Here is a 20,296-nt window from a genome sequence, read left to right on the forward strand (position 1 = left end):
ATGGTATAACTCTCCATTTATTTAGATCTTTAACTCATTCAGTAACATTTTGTAGTTTTAAGTATATGGGTCTTGTACATATTTTGTTAAACTTATCCCTAAGTATTTCATATTTATAAATGCTATTGTAAATGAAATCACATTTTAAATTTCAATTTCCTAGCGTTCATTGCTAGAATACAAAAAAAAAACTTTTGATTTTTGCATACTGACTTGGTATCCTGTGACCATGCTGAATTATTATATAGGATATTACTAGTTCTGGTAGCTTTTTAATAGATTCCTAGGGTTTTCTACGAAAGGATCACATCAAATGCAAATAAAAACAGTTTTACTTCTTTTCAAATCTGTGTACTTTTATTTCTTTTACTCTCCTTAATGCACTGGCCAGGACCTCCACAGAAGATGAAAGTTGACATCCACGCTTTATCACCAATGTTAGAGGCTAGGTGTTCAGTTTATCATCATTAAATGTGATGTTAACTGTAGATTCTACACAGATGCCCTTTAGCAAATAGAGGAAGTTCTCTTTTATGCCCAGTTTGGTGAGAGTTTTTGTTATGAATGGCTGTTGGATTTTGTGAAATGCTTTTTCTGCATCTATTGAGATGGCTTTACTCTCCTTTATGTAGAATTACTCTTCATTTTGTTGATATGGTGAATTACATTGATTTTCTAATGTTAAACCAACCCTGTATGTCTGGGATAGATCCCACTTGGTCCTGATATAGTATCTTTTTACTGAATACCATTTGCTAATATTTTGGTTAGGATGTTTGCATTTATATAGCATTTAGAAAAGATATTGGATTTTTTGTCTGTAGTTTTCTTACTGTGGCTTTGTCAAGTCTTTTTTTTCGTGAGGAAAATCAGCCCTGAGCTAACATCCGATGCCAATCTTCCTCTTTTTGCTGAGGAAGATTGGCCCTGGGCTAACATCCATGCCCATCTTCCTCTACTTTATATGGGATGCCGCAACAGCATGGCTTGACAAGCGGTGCATCGGTGCACGCCTGGGATCCAAACCTGCGAACACTGGGCCGCCACAGTGGAACATGCACACTTAACCACTACGCCACTGGGGCTGCCCTGTCAAGTCTTGATATCAGAGTAATACTGGTTTCATAAAATTAGTTGGAAACTATTCCTTCCTTTAATTTTTGAAAGAGTTTGGCTAGGATTACTATTACTTCTTTCTTAATTGTTTAATGGAATTCACCAGTGAAGCATCTGAGCCTGTAGTTTTCTTTGTGGGAAAGATTTTAATTATTAATTTCTTTACTAGATATTGAGCTATTCAGATTTTTCTATTTCTTCTTGTGTCAACTTTGTTAGTTTTTTTCTTTCAAGAAATTTGTTTTTCTATTCCATCTAAGTCATATTTATTGGATAACAAATCTGTTGTTTATATGTTCCCTTATAATCTTTTTAATGTCTGTAGGATCCGTAGTGGTTTCCCTTCATTCACTCCTGAAATTGGTAATTTGTTTCCTCTGTGCTTTTTGTTGCTTTTTTTTCCTTATTGATTTATTTATGGGGCGGGGGGCGGATAAGTTTAGCTAGAGGTTTATCAATCTTACTGATCTTTTCAAAGAATCAGCTTTTGGCTTCACTGACTTTTCTCTATTGTTTGTTCTTATTTGTTCTTTATTGCTTCCTTTCTTTGATTTACTTTGGGTTTAAGTTAGTGTTCTTTTTGATTTTAGACTTTTCTTCTTTTCTAAGATAGACACTTAAAAAATTATATATTTCCCTCTAAGTACTGCTTTAGCAAAATCTCACAAAGTTTGATATATTGTATTTTTATTATTATTCAAATGAAATATTTTATAATTTCCTTTGTGATTTCTTGTGTCATGACTTGCTTAGTAGTGAGTTGTTTAATATCCAGATATTTGGGGCTTTTAAAGATTTTAATTTTTTTTATAATTTAATTTCATTGTGATCAGAGAACATATTCTGTAAGATTTCAATCTTTGCAAAGCTATTGAGACTTTTAACAGATGGTTTGTCTTTGTGAATATTCTATGTGCACTAGAAAAGAATGTGTATTCTACAGTTATTGAGTGTGGTGTTTTATGGATGTCAATTAAGTTAAAGTGGTTGACAATGTCCTTCAAGTCTCCTCTATCCTTACTGATATTTTTGTCTACTTGTTCCATCATTTATTGAGAGAGGTGGGTTAAAATCTCCATGTATATTGTAGATTTGCCTATTTCTCCTTTTAGCTCTTGCTTCATATAATGCACTTCATATAGTTTGAAGCTTTGTTTTTAGGTGCTTACTCACTACTACATCATTCTGATGTATTGATCTTTTTATTATTAAGTGTCCCTCTTTGTCTCAAGTAATACTCATCCCGAAGGGTTCTGTCTGATATTAATATTGCTACTGCATCTATTTTGTGTTTACTGTTCAAGTGGCATATTTATTCCAGACTTTTACGTTCAGTCTATTTGTGTCCTTGTATTTAAGAAGTTTGTTTTGTAGACAGAATACAGTTGGATCTTGCTTTTTTAATTCAGTATGACAATCTCTGCCTTTTGATTGGAGTGCTTAATCCCTTTACAGCAAATATAATTATTAATATGGTTTTATTTAGGTCTGCCATTCCTATTTGTCTCATCTGTTTTTTGTTCCTTTATTCTTCCTTCCCTGCCTCCTTTCATGTTAATCAAATTTTTTTTTAGTATTCCATTTTTTTTTTTTTGTGAGGAGATCAGCCCTGAGCTAACATCCGCCAATCCTCCTCTTTTTTTTTTTTTGCTGAGGAAGACGGCCCTGGGCTAACATCTGTGCCTATCTTCCTCCACTTTATATGGGACGCCGCCACAGCATGGCTTAACAAGCAGTGCGTCGGTGCGCGCCCGGGATCCGAACCAGCGAACCCCGGGCCGCCGCAGCGGAGCGCGCGCACTTAACCGCTTGCGCCACCGGGCCGGCCCCTTTAGTATTCCATTTTAATTCCTCAACTGGCTCTCTAGCTCTAGCTCTCTGAATTATATTTTAGTGAATGCTCTAAAGTCTGCAATATACATTTTTAACATATCACAATCTACTTAAATGTTCATTTCTAATTATGTCAGAAAAAATATAGGAACCATGCAATAATATAATTCCACTTAACCCCCATCCATAGTGTTCTATGTTACATCTATATGCATGATAAACCCATCAATACAGTGGGTTTTTTGTTTTTTTGTTTTGCTGAGGAAGATTAGCCCTGAGCTAACTAACATCTGTTGCCAGTCATCCTCTTTCTTTTTTTGCTTGAGGAAGATTAGCCCGGAGCTAACATCTGTGCCAATATTCCTTTATTTCATATGTGGGTCTCCACTACAGCATGGCTGACGAGTGGTGTAGGCCCACACCCAGGATCTGAACCTGAGAACCTGGGCCACTGAAACTTAGCGCGCTGAACTTAACCACCACACTACAGGGCCAGCCCAATACTGCTCTTCATTTCTCCCTGTATATCCTTTAGCATTTCTTTTAGTACAGGTCACTCAGTGACAAATTTTCTCAAATTTTTGGTCTCTGGAAATGTCTTCACTTTCATTTCTAAAAGACAGTTTTGCTAGATATAGAATTCTCAGTGGATAGATTTTTTTCCTTCGGCACTTTGAAAATGTCATTCCGATATATTTAGTTTTTATACTTTCTGATGAGAAGTCAGCTGTTAATCTTGTGTGTGCTCCTCTGTATGTAACATATCGTTTTTCTCTGGCTGCTTTCAAGCATTTGTCTTTATCTTTGGCTTTCATCAGTTTAAATGTGATAAGTCTAGGCATGATTTTTTTTGTGTTCATCCTGCTTTGGGTTTATTGAGCTTCTTGAGTCTGTACCTAAAAATTTTTCACCAAATTTGGGAAGTCTTCAGTCATTACTGCTTCAAATATTTTTCTACCCCTTTCTATTGCTCTTCTCCTTCAGGGATTTCCAATTTCACATATACTAGATCGCCTGATATTGTACCACAGGTCTTTGAGATTCTGTTTATTTCTCTTCAATCTTTTCTATGTGTTTTAGTCGGATAATTTCTGCTGATTTATATTTAAGTTCACTGATTCTTTCTATTGCCATAACTAATCTTATGTTGAGCCCATTCAGTCAATTTTTACATTTTAGTCATTGTATTCCGCAGCTTAGATTTTCATTTTTGTGGTTTCCATTTCTCTGCTGAAATTTTCTGTCTGTGCATTCATTAATACTATATTTTCTTTTAATTCTTCTGACATATTTTCCTTTCATTCTTTGAACATATTTTTAATAGCTGTTTAAAAAACTTTGGTTAAAAAAACATAAAACTTAACATCTTAATCATTTTAAAACAGCTCTTTTAATTTCTTCTGCTAAAGTCTGTATCTGGTTCCACCTGCAGACAGTTTCTATTGACAGCCTTACTTCCTGAGTAAGGTTCTCACTTTCCTTTTTTGCTGCATATGCAGTAATGACAGTTGAAAACTGAATACTGTGGATAATACATTGCAGTGACATTGCATTCTGCTGGGTTCTGAGGTTAGTGATTTTTGCTGTAATAGGCAGTAACTTGACTGGATTCAAACTGCAGCACATTGAAACTGATATCTCTGTTCTGTTCTTGTGGCTTCCCACTTTTTAATATGGCAGGCTTGTGGTGGTCTCTGCTGTGCCTATGTAATCTGGTCATTACCCAAGGATACAGGGAGTGCTGGGGCTCAAGCTTTCTGTGATTTCCTTGCTTCTAAGGATTCCTTCCCTTTTCACCACTAATTTCCAGCTGCTCTGTCCTCTGAAACTTAAAGCCCATACGGGCTCAACTTCATGCCATCTAAGCTGCACACGGTTAAGAAACACACTTGGCTTAAAAAGCAGAAAACTCACAAGTCTGGCCCCCCATGGCTTTATCTTTCAAGGATATATTTATTTCTGGTCTTTGCCTGCTTTCTCACTGAGCTCCTGGAATATCTCCCACACAAGCGTAGTTTAACTGTTGCCAGGGATTTGGGAGAGTTTACACTCAGAATTTGAGCTTCATTACTTCTGTAATTTTCTCACTGCCCAGAATTTTCCTTTCAATTTCCAACTGCCTGAGCTCTGGTCTCTGGCATTTTTAGACAGTAAGGCTGAGGTTTTCTCCCTCCCCCAATCCAATTTTCAGCAGCTATGGGAGTTAGACAAGGCCCTTGGGCTAGAAAGCCAAGAGTTCCCAATTTTTACTATTTTCCATTAGTTTTTTGAGATTAAACTTCTCCTGTGGTGTGTCTGTTTTTGGATGCTTTCCAGAGCCTTTATTTAATTTTTTAAATCCAGCTTTTATAATTGTTATAGAATGAGGTTTCCTGCTACCACTTGGTAAATGAGAAAGAGTCCAGAATGAACCAGGCATTAAGAGGAGGAATCTCAAGTCTCAGACATCTCTGAATCCTCAATGCTTAGCATAGTGCATGACACCTAGTAGGTGTTCAATAAAGACATGCTGAGAGAATGACTGAAAGCATGACTTGGGTTTAGTTCTGGTTCTGCTGGTCATTTACTACTGTGTGATCTACTACTAAATGTTACTCAACCTCCAGGCAAAACTAACTTGCAGAAACAATTGTAGAACAAGGTTCCTGGGTTAATTTCACTTTCAAAAATTTAACCTAAGGAAAGTTGGAGATGTCTTCCAAAATTTATGAATAAACATGTTCAGTGTAGCATTATTTATACTAGTAAAAAATCTGGAAACAATCTCTTTGTCCAAAAAGAGGGCAATTTTTAAATTCTGGCAGATGACAGAATACTATGATGGCATGTAAAACGTTTTAGAATACAGGCATATCTTGGAGATACTGCGAGTTTGGTTCCAGATCATTGCAATAAAACGAATATTGCAATAAAGTAAGTCACGTGAATTTTTTGGTTTCCCAGTGCATATACAAGTTTTAAGTGTGCAATAGCATTATGTCTAAAAAAATGTACGTACCTTAACTAAAAAATGCTTTACTGCTAAAAAATGCTATCATCTGAGCCTTCAGCAATTTATAATCTTTCTGCTGGTGGGGCATCTTGCCTCAATGTTGATGGCTGCTGACTGATCAGGGTGGTGGTTGCTGAAGGTTGGGGTGGCTGTGGCAACTTCTTAAAATAAGACAACAATGAAGTTTGCCACATCGATTGACTCTTTCTTTCATGAACGACTTCTCTGTAGCATGTGATGCTGTTTGATAGCATCATATCCACAGTAGAACGTCTTTCAAAATTGGAGTCAATCCTCTCAAACCCTGCTGCTGCTTTATCAACTAAGTTTATGTAACATCCTTTATTGTCATTTCAACAACCTTCACAGCATCTTCAGCAGCAGTGGAGTCCATCTTAAGAAACTACTTTCTTTGCTCATCCATAAGAAGCAACTCCTCATCTGTTAAAGTTTTATCATGAGATTGCAGCAATTCAGTCACATCTTTAGGCTCCACTTCTAATTCTAATTCTAGTTCTTTTGCTATTTCTACCACATCTGCAGTTACTTCCTCCACTGAAGTCTTGGACTCCTCAAAGTCATCCATGAGGGTGGGAATCAACTTCTTCCAAACTCCTGTTAGTGTTGATATTTTAACCTCTTTCCATGAATCATGAATGTTCTTAATGACATCTAGAATGATGAATCCTTTCCAGAAGGTTTTCAATTTACTCTGCCCAGATCCATCAGAGGAATCACTATCAATGGCAGCTATAGCTTTACAAAATGTATTTCTTAAATAATAAGACTTGAAAGTCAAAATTACTCCTTGATCCATGGGCTGCAGAATAGATGTTGTGTTAGCAGGCATGAAAACAACATTAATCTCGTCATACATCTCCATTAGATCTCTTGGATGAACAGGTGCATTGTCAAGGGATCTTTTTTTCTGAGCAGTAGGTCCTAACAGTGGGCTTAAAATATTCAGTAAACCATGTTGTAAACAGATGTGCTGTCATCCAGGCTTTGTTGTTCCATTTATAGAGCACAGGCAGAGCTCTTGTTGTTTGTTCCATTGAGTCGATTCTGACTCCTAGTGACCCTGTGTACAGCAGAGCAGAACCCTGCCCAGTCTTTTTGCAGCACTATATCAGACCAAGCTCTGTTGCTATTCACAGGGTTTTCATGGCCAATTTTTTCAGGTGGGTGGCCAAGTCCTTCTTCCTAGTCTGTCGAATCTGGAAGCTCTGCTGAAACCTGTCCACCATGGGTGACCCTGCTGGTATTTGAAATCCCGGTGGTATAGCTTTCCACATCACAGCAACACACAGCCACCACAGTATGACAATCGATAGATGGGTGGTGAGGTTCCCTGAACAGGAAATGAACCCAGGCCACGGTGGTTAAGAGTGCCCAATCTTACCCACTAGACCACCAGGGCTGGCTACAGGCAGAGTAGATTACCTAATTCTTAAAGGCCCTAGCAATTCTGGAATGGTAAATAAACACTGGCTTCAACTTAAAAGTCACCAGCTCATTAGCCCCTAATAAGAGAGTAGCCTGTCCTTTGAAGCTTTGAAGGCAGGCTTTGACTTCTCTTCTTTAGCTATCAAAGTCCTAGATGGCATCTTCTTCCAATGTAATGCTGTTTCATCTACATTGAAAATCTGTTATTTATGCACCCCTGTGTTCATTGCAGCATTATTCACAATAGTCAAGACTTGGAAGCAACCTAAGCACCCATCAAGGGACGAATGGATAAAGAAGATGTGGTATATATACACGATGGAATACTACTCAGCCATAATAAATGATGAAATCCAGCCATCTGTGACAACGTGGATGGACATTGAGGGTATTACGCTAAGTGAAATAAGTCAGAGGGAGAAGGTCAAATACCATATGATCTCACTCATAAGTAGAAGATAAAAACAAAACAAACACATAGAAACAGAGATTGGATTGGTGGTTACCAGAGGAGAAGGGGGGAGGGAGGAGGGTGAAAGGGATGACTAGGCACATGTGTGTGATGATGGATTGTAATTAGTATTTAGGTGGTGAACATGATGTAAGCTATGCAGAAAGAGAAGTATAAAGATGTACACCTGAAATTTATACAATGTTATAAACCAATGTTACTGCAAAAAAAAAAATCTTGTTTAGTGTAGCCACCTTCATCAATTATCTTAGCTAGATCTTCTGGATAACTTACTGTATCTTCTACCTCACTTGCTGCTTCACTTTGCACTTTTTTTGTGTGTGTGTGAGGAGGACTAGCCCTGAGCTAATAATCTGATGCCAATATCTCCCCTTTTTGCTTGAGGAAGACTGGCCCTGGGCTAACATCCGTGCCCATCTTCCTCTACTTTATGTGGGATGCCGCCACAGCATAGCTTAACAAGCAGTGCATCAGTGTGTGCCCGGGATCCAAGCCTGCGAACCCTGGGCCACCGCAGCGGAGCGCATGCACTTAACCGCTGCGCCACTGGGTTCACTTTGCACTTTTATGTTATGGAGATGGCTTCTTTCCTTAAACCTCATGAACCAACCTCTGCTGGCTTCAAACTTGTCTTCTGCAGCTTCCTCACCTCTCCCAGCCTTCACAGAATTGAAGAGAATTAGGGCCTTGCTCTGGATTAGGCTTTGGCTTAAAGGAAATGTTGTTGCCAGTTTGATCTTCTGCAAGATCTGCCCAGACCACTAAAACTTTTTCCGTATCAGCAATAAGGCTTTTTCACTTTCTTATCATTCGTGAGTTCACTGGAGTAGCATTTTTAATTTCCTTCAAGAACTTTTGCTTTGCATTCACAATTTGGCTAACTGTTTGGTGCAAGAGTCCTAGCTTTTGATCTAATTTGGCTTTCAACATGACTTCCTCACTAAGCTTAATCATTTCTAGCTTTTGATTTAAAGTGAGAAGCATGCAATTATTCCTTTCACTTGAACACACAGAGGCCATTGTAGGGTTATTAACTGACCTAATTTCAATACTGTCATGTCTCAGGGAATAGGGAGGTCCAAGGAGAGGGAGAGAGACGGGGAACAGCTGGTCGGTGGAAAAATCACAACATACAAAATATTTATTGATTAAGTTCACCATCTTATATGGGTGTGGTTCATGGTGCCCCAAAACAATTACAATAGTAACATCAAAGATCACTGATCACTGATCATCATAACAAATATATTAATAATGAAAAAGTTTGAAATATCGTGAGAATTACCAAAATGTGACACAGAGACATTAAGTGAGCAAATGCTGTTGGAAAAATGGTGCCAATAGACTTGGTCAATGCAGGGTTGCCACAAACCTTCAATTTGTGAGAAACACAGTATCTGCAAAGAGCAATAAAGCAAAGTGCAGTAAAACGAGATATGCCTGTAATGTCTTTTATTGATATGAAGAAATGCGCTGCATATAAATGTTGAGGGAAAAGAATTCAAGTTACAAACCAAGAAACAGCCAGATCTGGATTTGATTCTTAGTTCTACTACTTAGAAGCCAGATTATTTACCTTGTATAATTAAACCTTTGATCTGATTTTTTCATCTGTAAAATGCTGACAATGATAAAACCTTCTTCATGGGCTTGTTGGGAGGATTAAGAGATATTCACATAGTAATTGCTCAAAAAGTATTAATTTCACTTATACAGTAAGTAGCTGCAAAATGTTAACCAAGCAGTCACAGAAATTATGTTAAAATTAAATATATATGTTTATTTTGTTGAATGTGATAACAGTATTGTGATTATGTTTTTACTTTGTCTTTCGTGTTTATCTTTTTGTTTTCTCTTTTGGAGATATATTTAAGTATATATGGGTGATAAATGATATGATGCTTGGTATTTGTGTTTAAAATATCCTAGATATTACAATTTAATTAAATATTTATTTTTAAAAATGCTCTAGAGAGAGGTGAAACAAGAAAGGAAGAAGGCTGATCACTGTTGAAGCTAGCTGATGGGTACATGAGGTTTCACTATACTGTTCTAATTTAAAAATTTTTCCAAAATAAAAAAGCAAAACAAAAAAAATATACATATGGCAAATAACAGTGATTATCTGTAGATAGTGGGTCAATGGGTGAATTTTACTGTATGAAAATATCTTATTTTTATAAATGGGAAGGGCAGTTATTTCTCCTTCTTTCTCTCTCTTTCAAGTCTCATGGGCAAAACGAGAAGCTTCTAGCTTCAGTTCTGCCCCTACTTGCTGTACAGCCTTGAACTGACCACATCACCTCTCTGGGTCTCAGTTAATTCAACTGTGAAAAGAGCTGTGTGGGTTAGATAATTTCTAAGACCCTGTATAGACCTACCCCAGTTGCCTGGATGGGACTGATAAAAACAGGAATTCAGAAAAGGGAGAACTCAGCCTGTGCTGGAATGAACAGCCAGAGAAGGCCACAAAGATGAATCATGGAAGAAGTGGGACTTGAGTGGGTGGAATATGGTTGGGCTGGGGGGTGCACATTCCAGGTGGGGTAAACAGAAGGAGTAAAGTCAGTGTAGGATCAAGTTACATGGCTTGGTGGAAGTTGGTGTGTCAAGAGGCAGACACAGCTGGAGCAGGCGGGCTGGACTGGTAATGAGAGAAATAATGAAGTTTGATAAGTAAGTGGAGATCAGATGGGAGGAGGAGGAGGGCAGAGGTTACCAAGGGAGTGGTTGATTGTCGTGCTTTGGGAAAAGCTCACTGGGAGAAATACTGGGCCAGGGAGACTGCTTAGAAGAATCCAGGTATAAAGCAAGGTGTCAGCATTGAAAAGTCACAGATTTGAAAGCCACGCAGAAGAAAAAAACTGCAGGTACTGGGGAAAGTACTCATTAGTAGAATGACTGAAGTAGAGTACAGTCAGAGACAAGTCTAAGATAGACGTATCAACCACTTTTTAGGAATTTCTCCCAGTCTTTCCTGAGAGAGATAGCGAGACAGAGAGGAAAAGGGAAAGACAGAGACAGAGAGAGAACACACCTTCCTGTTACAGGAGAAAGACTTCTGAAACTACCAATGAAATCTTGAAAGAAGGATAGGCTGAGTCTGCTGACTTGAGTCTCCTTTCTACTGGGGAGCTCAGAAACCTTGGCCGAAAAGAGGGAGATCTAAATGTGGCAGATGGGAAACAAGGCCATCAAAATTCACTGATAGATCCCCAGCTACAGCTTGGGGCCTCTTGCACTAACATTTCCAGTGGAAAACACCAGAAAAATAGTGGGAACACCAAAACAGCACAGTAAAATGAAGCCGTCTGGTGTGGAGGCGGAAAGGGGAGGTGACTGAGAGACAGGAGCCATCCGGAAGCCTCCTCCATCCCCTGAGGTGCTGGCCAGCACAGAGGCTGACGTGCTCTGGTGCGCTCGGCCACACTCGTGGGCCTCCTAGATGCCCAATGCCGTTAGAGTGGCAATGGCTCTCTGCTGAATAAAAGCTTTTATAAATCAAATGAAGTTGCTTCAAACATACACTGAACATTTACTTGTTGGCTGGGGAAATTCTGTCACTGTTAATCATTTACTTTTGTACAAAACAACTTTTGTTTCTGCCACATGATTAATAATTCTTTTTATGTCATAACCAGTCAAATACATATCAAAACCACAAGGGCACACACAATTCCACAGGTTAGGGCACATCTCCATGTGACTGTTGGGAGAGCAAGGGAGTGCAGCATCGAGGCTGGAAAGAGGGCAACAATCTCATGAGGAAGCACCTGAAACTCAGCTCTCTAGCCACTTCACAAATGTTTGAGACTGATGACACAGAGCACTGTGGTTTAGCCACCATCCCTCATATGCCTACCATGTGCCAGGCACTTTACAAACATTTTTTCTGGTTTGCAGGACAGCCCATGAGGTAGGAGTAATTATTATCCCAAGCATACAGATAAAGAATCGTGAGGAGCCAGCCCTGACGGCCTAGTGGTTATTAAAGTTCAGCGTGCTCCACTTTGGTGGCCGGGTTCAGTTCCCAGGTGCGGAACCACAGCAATCATCTGTCAGTTGCCATGCTACAGTGGCGGCCCACACAGAAGAACCAGAAGGACTTACAACTAGGATATACAATCACACTCTGGGGCTTTGGGGGAAAAAGAGAGAGGAAGATTGGCAACAGACGTTAGCTCAGGGTGAATCTTTCCCAGCAAAACAAAAGAATTGTGAGGCTTGAAAGTAAGTTGTGAGTCCATGGTGACACAGCCGTACACCCGGTTGTACTGATTTTCCTAATCAAGATCCTCTTTCCCTTTCTACTTTACTAAGAGAAGACCGACTGTGTTAGGGGCAGCCATATGCCCAGCTAATGTACACATTTCCAAGGCTGCTTTAACCTCTTGTGACCAAGTGACCAGGTTCCCACCAGTGAGGTGTGGGTGAAAGCTCCTTAAGAAAGAGCCAGAGTGAGAGCAGCCCATCTTTGCTGGCCCTCCCCTGCTTCTTACATGGAATGTTGACTGGAGAGGGGCCACCTGGTGCACGTGAAGATGGAAGCCTCTTATCAATGATAGCAGAGCAGAAAGAGAGGAGGAACCAGAGTCCTTGATGACACTATAGAACCACCATGCTAGCTAACCATTTACGGCCATCCCCTAGCCTTCCTTTTTATTCCACCTATAGGTATTAAGCTCTGTAGCTGGGGATCTGTTACCAGCAGCTTAATTAAATTCCCAAATCATACTCAGAGCGAGCTCACTCAGAATTTAAATAAAGGGGCCGGCCTTGTGGCCTAGTGGTAAAATTTGGCACACTCCAGTTTCATGGCCCGGGTTTGGTTCCTGGGCATGGACCTACACCACTCGGCTATGCTGTGGCAGCAACCCACACACAAAATAAAGGAAGACTGACACAGATGTTAGCTCAGGGCGAATCCTCCTCAAGCAAAAAGAGGAAGATTGGCAACAGATGTTAGCTCAGGGTGAATCTTCCTCAGCAAAAAAAAAAAAAAAAGAGAGAGAAATTAAATACAGAGTCTGTATGACTCTAACACCTGGAGATACCTGTTGAGCATTCATTATTTATCCAGGGTTATGCTAGATGCTGGGGGGAATGGTGAGGACATGGGAGGATGGTACAAAGGGAAGGGAAATTTCCTATAGTTTCCCATAACTATAGGAAAGATATCAAGGGAAGTTAAAAAAATTTAAATTGTTGTGCTGAATAAATCAATTATATAAAATAACAAATTTGAAAAATATAATTATGAAAAATATTTCTCTTCCAAATATATTAACAAAGAAAACAAAGAAACCCCAGATGGATAAAACCTAGTATATAAAAATTGCATGGTAAATGCATTTTGCTTTAAACTTGAGAACTTTGAACTTCTGGTAACTGAATTTTAATAAGAAAATAAACAGAAGCTGGGTAGTGACTATGATAATGGATGTGGCTTTTTTTGTTGTTAAGTTTTAAATTCATAATAATTCTGTTAAAAATAGTTTTAGGGAGTGACATCAGCATCATAGCAGAGTGAGCTCTCCCTGTAGACTCTCCTCGCTAAGACAATGAAAAGGACATTCAGATACCAACAGAGGACATTCACACAACACAAAAGACGTCTGCGAGACCCATGCAGCCATACGTCTGAAGGTAGAGGAGCTGGACCCCCCAGAGGAAGTGGAAGGAGATAAGGAGATCTCCTCTCCCTCCTGAACAGCAGTGACCCAGGGCGTGGGACTGTGAGTGGCTCTGAGAAAAGAGAGGGGAGGGGCAGCTCTCCACAGGAACACCTTCATTCTCCAAGTGCGCTCACAGCCCATGGGAAAGCACCACACAGAGGAGGCTAAGCTATTGCAGGGGTGTCTTCTTAAAGCCAGCACCCCAGGAGAGCAGATAGCGAGGGCAGAGCGAGAAGCCCCCAGGATTGCACAGGTGAAAGAAAGCGCCTCTCCCCCCGCCCAGAGCTCCAACTCAGCCAGTCGGCCAGAATGCCCACGCATAGGTTAAAAAAGCAGGAGCTGTGAGCAAGTGAACTGGAAATGGCAGGGCAGGACCTGTCAGCATAGATTCTAAGGACAGGCACAGATGCCAGGGGTTGCAGCAGGCTCAGAATACATAGACTTGAGCCCCACCCAGTGGCAGCAGGTGGAAGCTGTGACCAGATACTATCACTATGTGAAGGCAAAAATCCACGTCATCAAATAGTAAAAAGAAACATATTAATACTCCAAACCAGAAGGAAAAGGACAAGCACAGAAATCAATCTTGAAGGCACAAAAATTTATAATCTAAATGACAGAGAATTCAAAACAGCTATCATAAAATAATTCTATGAGTTACAAGAAAATATAGATGGACAGTTCAATGAAATCAGGAACAAAATTACTGAACAGAGTGAATTCACAAAAGAGACTGAAACTATAAAGAAAAACCAATCATCAGAAATGTTGGAGATGAAAAATACAATGGATGAGCTAAAGAAAAATCTGGACTCCCTGAGTAACAGAGCTGATATGGAGAAGAGAATTAGCATTCTGGAGGACAGAAACACAGAAATTCTTCAGATGGAGGAGGAGAGAGAACTAAGACTAAAAAGAAATGAAGAAATTCTCCGAGAAATATCTGACTCAATTAGGAAATGCAACATAAGGTTTATAAGTATTCCAGAGGGAGAAGAGAAGGCGAATGGAGCAGAGGGCTTTTTCAAAGAAATAATAGCTGAGAACGTCCCAAACCTGGGGAAGGAGCTGGAAATACAAGTAAAAGAAGCGAATAGGACTCCTAATTATATCAATGTAAAAAGACCTTCTCCAGGCGTATAGTAGTAAAGCTGGCAAAAGTCAATGACAAAGAAAAAATATTAAGGGCAGCAAGGCAGAAGAAAATAACTTACAAAGGAACCCCTATCAGGCTTTCAGCAGATTTATCAGGAGAAACCTTACAGGCTAGGAGAGACAGGAATGATAAATTCAAAATTCTAAAAGACAAAAACTTTCAGCCAAGAATACTCTATCCAGTGGAAATATCCTTCAGATATGATAGAAGAATAAAAACTTTCCCAGATAAACAAAAGCTAAGGGAGTTCATTGCCACAAGACCCCCTCCCCACTACAAGAAATGCTCAAGAAGGCCCTCATACCTGAAAAAAAAAAAAAGGTTTACAAAGCCTTGAGCAAGGAGATAAATAGGTAGACAAAATCAGAAAATTGCAGCTCTCTATCGCAACAGGTTAGCAAACACTTCATTATAACATTAAAGATAAAGGGAAGAAAACATCAAAAATAAATATAATCTCGTCATTTTAACTACACACTCACAACACAAGATGGAATAAGATGTGACAACAATAACTTAGAAGGGGAGGAGAAAAAGGATGGAATCAGCTTAGTCTAAGGAAATAAGAGGCTATCAGAAAACAGACTATCTCATCTATGAGATTTTTTACACAAACCTCACGGTAACCACTAAACAAATAATCAGAACAGAGACACAAATGGTAAATAAAGAGAAAACTGAGAAAACCATCATAGAGAACTACCAAACTGAATCAGTAGTCTGAAATACATGAGATGAGAAACAAAAGAAATGCAGAACAACTGAAAACAGGGAACAAAATGGCAGCATTAAGGCCCTTGTGTACCAATAATCACTCTAAATGTAAACAGATTGAATTCTCCAATAAAAAGACACAAAGTGGAAGGATGGATTAAAAAACAAGAACCAACAACATGCTGCCTCCAGGAAACACCTCAGCTCTAAAGACAAACACAGGCTCAGAGTGAAGGGATGGAAGATGATACTCCAAGCTAATGGCAAACAAAAGAAAGCAGGTGTTGCCATACTTATATCAGACAAAATAAACTTCAAGATAAAATGGGTAATGAGAGACAAAGTGGGGCCGTATATAATGATAAAAGGGACATTCCACTAAGAAGACATAACACTTATAAATACATATGCACCCAACATAGGAGCACCAAATTATATAAAGCAACTATTAACAAACGTAAAAGGAGATATTAACAACAACACAATAATAGTAGGGGACCTTAACACTCTACTTACATCAGTGGATAGATCATCCAGACAGAAAGTCAACAAGGAAATAGTGAATTTAAATGAAAAACCAGACCAAATGGATTCAATAGATACATATAGAACACTCCAGCCAAAAACAGCAGAATACACGTTCTTCTCAAGCGCACATGGAACATTCTCAAAGATAGACCATATATTGGGAAATAAGGCAAGCCTCAATAAATGTAGGAAGAGTGAAATCATCTCAAGCATCTTTTCTGACCATAATGCTATGAAACTAGAAATTAACTACAAGAAAAAAGCTGGGAAAGTGACAAATATGTGGAGACTAAACAGCATGCTACTGAACAACCAATGGATCACTGAAGAAATTAAAGGAGAAATCAAAACATATCTGGAGACAAATGAAAATGAAAATACACCATACCAATGGGATGCAGTAAAAGCGGTCCTGAGAGGGAAACTCATAGCAATACAGACCCACCTTAACAAACAAGAAAAATCTCAAATAAGCAACCTTAAACTATACCTAACAGAATTAGAAAAAGAAGAACAAATGAAGCCCAATGTCAGCAGAAGGAGGGAAATAATAAAAATTAGAGCAGAAATAAATGAAATCGAAACCAAAAAAAAAAAAAAAAAAAACAACAGTAGAAAGGGCCAATGAAACAAAGAGCTCGTTCTTTGAGAAGATAAACAAAATTGACAAACCCTTAGCCAGACTCAATAAGAAATGAAGAGAGAAGCCTCAAATAAATAAAATTAGAAACGAAAGAGGAGAAATTACAATAGATACTACAGAAATACAAAGGACTATAAGAGAATACTATGAAAAACTACATGCCAAAAAATTGGATAATCTAGAGGAAATGGATAAATTCTTAGAATCCTACAACCTGCCAAAACAATCAAGAAGAAATAGAGAATCTGAATAGACCAATAACAAGCAAAGAGATTGAAACAGTAATCAAAAACTACCCAAAAAATAAAAGTCAGGATCAGATGGCTTCTCTGGAGAATTCTAGCAAACATTCCAAGATTTAATACCTATCCTTCTCAAACTATTCCAAAAAGTTGAAGAAGACGGAACACTTCCTAACACATTTTACAATGCCAACATCACCCTGATACCAAAGCCAGACAAGGACAACACAAAAAAGGAAAATGACAGGCCAATATCGCTGATGAACTTAGATGCAAAAATCCTCAACAAAATATTGGCAAACCAAGTACAGCAATATATTAAACAGATCATATACTATGATCAAGTGGGATTTATACCAGGGATGCACAGATGGTTCGACATCCGCAAATCAATCAATGTGATATACCACATTAACAGAATGGGGAAATCACCCAGAAAATCATCTCAATACATGCACAAAAAGTATTTGACAAGATCCAACATCCATTTATGATAAAAAATCTCAATAAAATGGGTATAGAAGGAAAGTATCTGAACATAATAAAGGCCATAAATGAAAAACCCATAGCCAACATCATACTCAATGGAGAAAAACAGAATGCCATCCCTCTAAGAACGGGAACAAGACAAGGGTGCCCACTCTCGCCACTCATGCAACACAACAGTGGAGGTTTTGGACAGAGCAATTAGGCATTAAAGAAATAAAAGGAATATAAATAGGCAATGAAGAAGTGAAACTCTCACTATTTGCAGGCGACATGATTTTATATATAGAAAACCCTAAAGAATTCATTGGAAAACTATTAAAAATAACAACTAGAGCAAAGTTGCAGGGTACAAAATCAACTTACAAAAATAAGTTGCATTTCTATACTCTAATAACAAACCAACAGAAAGAGAACTCAAGAACACAATCCCATTTACAATCTCAACAAAAAGAATAAAATATCTAGGAATAAATTTAATGAAGGAGGTGAAAGACCTATACAATGAAAACTATAAGACTTTATTGAAAGAAATCAATGATGACATAAAGGAATGGAAAGACATCCCATGCACATGGATTGGAAGAATAAATATAGTTAAAATGTCCACACTACCTAAAGCAATCTACAGATTCAATGCAATCCCAATCAGAATCCCAATGACATTCTTCACAGAAACAGAACAAAGAATCCTAAAATTCATATGGGGCAAAAAAAAGACCCCAAATAGCTAAAGCAATCCTGAGAAAAAAGAACAAAGTTAGATGTATCACACTCCCTGATGTCAAAATACACCATAAAGCTATAGTAATCAAAACAGCTGGTACTGGTACAAAAACAGACACATAGGTCAATAGAACAGAACTGAAAGCCCAGAAATAAACCCACACATCTAAGGCCAGCTAATCTTCAACAAAGGAGCTAAGAACATACAATGGAGAAAGGAAAGTCTCTTTAATAAATGGTGCCGGGAAAACTGGACAGCCACATGCAAAAGAATGAAAGTAGACAATTATCTTTCGCCATACACAAAAATTAACTCAAAATGGATCAAAGACTTGAAGGTAAGACCTGAAACTATAAAACTCCTGGAAGAAAAGATTGGCAGTACACTCTTTGACACTGGTCTTAGAAGGATCTTTTTGAAGACCACATCTACTCAGAAAAGAGAAACAAACAAACAAAAAATAAACAAGTGGGACTTCATCAGACTAAAGAGCTTCTGCAAGGCAAAGGAAACCAGGAACAAAATGAAAAGACAACCCACCAACTGGTAGAAAATGTTTGCAAATCATATATCTGACAAGGGGTTAATCTCCAAAATATATAAAGAACTCACACAACTCAACAACAAAAAAACAAACAACCCAATCAAAAAATGGGCAGAGAATATGAACAGACATTTTTCCAAAGAAAATATACAGATGGCCTATAGGTACATTAAAAGGATGTTCAACATCACTAATCATCAGGGAAATGCAAATCAAAACTACACTAAGATATCACCTTACACCCATTATAATGGCTATAATCACCAAGACAAAAAAAAAACAAATGTTGGAGAGGATGTGGAGAAAAGGAAACCTTCCTATACTGCTGGTGGGATTGCAAACTGGTGCAGCCACTATGGAAAACAGTATGGAGATTTCTCAAAAAGTTAAAATAGAAATACCATATGACACAGCTATCCTACTACTGAGTATTTATCCAAAGAACTTGAAATCAACAATTCAAAGAGACTTATGCGCCCCTATGTTCATTGCAGCATTATTCACAATCGCCAAGAAGTGGAAGCAACCAAAGTTCCCATCGACTGATGAATGGATAAAGACGACGTGGTATATATATACAATGGAATACTACTCAGCCATAAAAAAGACAAAATCGTCCCATTGCAACAACATGGATGGACCTTGAGGGTATTATGTTAAGCGAAATAACCCAGATGGAGAAAGACAAACACCATATGATTTCACTCATATGTGGAAGATTAACACACGGACAAAGAGAACAGTTTAGTGGTTACCAGAGGGGAAGTGGGGTGGGGAGTGGGCACAGGGGTGAAGGGGCGCATGTATATGGTGACTGACAAATAATAACACACAACTGAAATTTCACAAGGTTATAAACTCTTATGACCTCAATAAAATAATATTAAAAAAACAGTTCTAAAAGAAATTATTATTAAAAGACATTAGCAATTTCAATTTCCTTGTTGGGTTTTTTTCCCCTTCTCTTTACATCCATAAATGGGTTGGCAATGACAGAGACAGTTTAAGAAGGAGCCCTAAAACAGGCTGCGTGCAACCCCAAGACTCAGAACTCACAGCTGCTCTCCCATCAAATCAGACGCAGAGCTGACGTTCCAGGCAGTAATGACTCTCAACCCTGGCTGCCCATTAGTCACAACCTGGGGACCTTTAAGAAGGGCTCGTACTCAGGGCCCACTCTTCACCAAATGAATTCAATCTCTGGGGCTGGGGCTTGGGTGACAGCATTTTTTCAACACTCCCCAGGCTGGAAAACCACTGGGTGCAGGGAATAGGAGAACCAAATAATTACTCCAAGTCCTTCTATGGACCATTACAGTATCTGCCCGCAAGCTGCACTTGCTATAGAATATATTAAAATGATTTTTAATCACCTACTGGGATGGCATGAGCCATCAAATGGTCCACAACAGTGTCAAAGTAAACAATCTTCTAGTCAGGAAACTGCTCGGTGGGACCTAACTGGCGTTAAGTAAGCAATATTTGTGATTCCTAGCATTTTTCACATTATGGCACACATAGAAAATGCTAATATTTGTATTGCACACTGGAATAAAGGGAGAAGGTTGCTCAAAGTGGAGGCCAGGACCTAGCTCCCGAGGGCAGTGGGACCAACCCCTCAGCAAACCTGGAGCCCACTGTTCCTAAACACCAGCCAGGAAGCTCTGCTCTGCACACAAAACATTGTGCTACAGCAACCCAGCTGGATGTCCAGATGGCACT

General features: G+C 38.8%; 1 protein-coding gene across 3 annotated transcripts in view; it reads right to left on the minus strand.

Annotated features, from left to right (window-relative positions):
* The window catches only part of LATS2 (large tumor suppressor kinase 2), a 105,565-nt gene that overhangs the window by 56,609 nt on the left and 28,660 nt on the right, over positions 1 to 20,296 (minus strand). The window lies entirely within an intron of this gene.

Source organism: Diceros bicornis, chromosome 9, assembly GCF_020826845.1.
Source record: "Diceros bicornis minor isolate mBicDic1 chromosome 9, mDicBic1.mat.cur, whole genome shotgun sequence".
NCBI classification, from domain to species: Eukaryota; Metazoa; Chordata; class Mammalia; order Perissodactyla; family Rhinocerotidae; genus Diceros; species Diceros bicornis.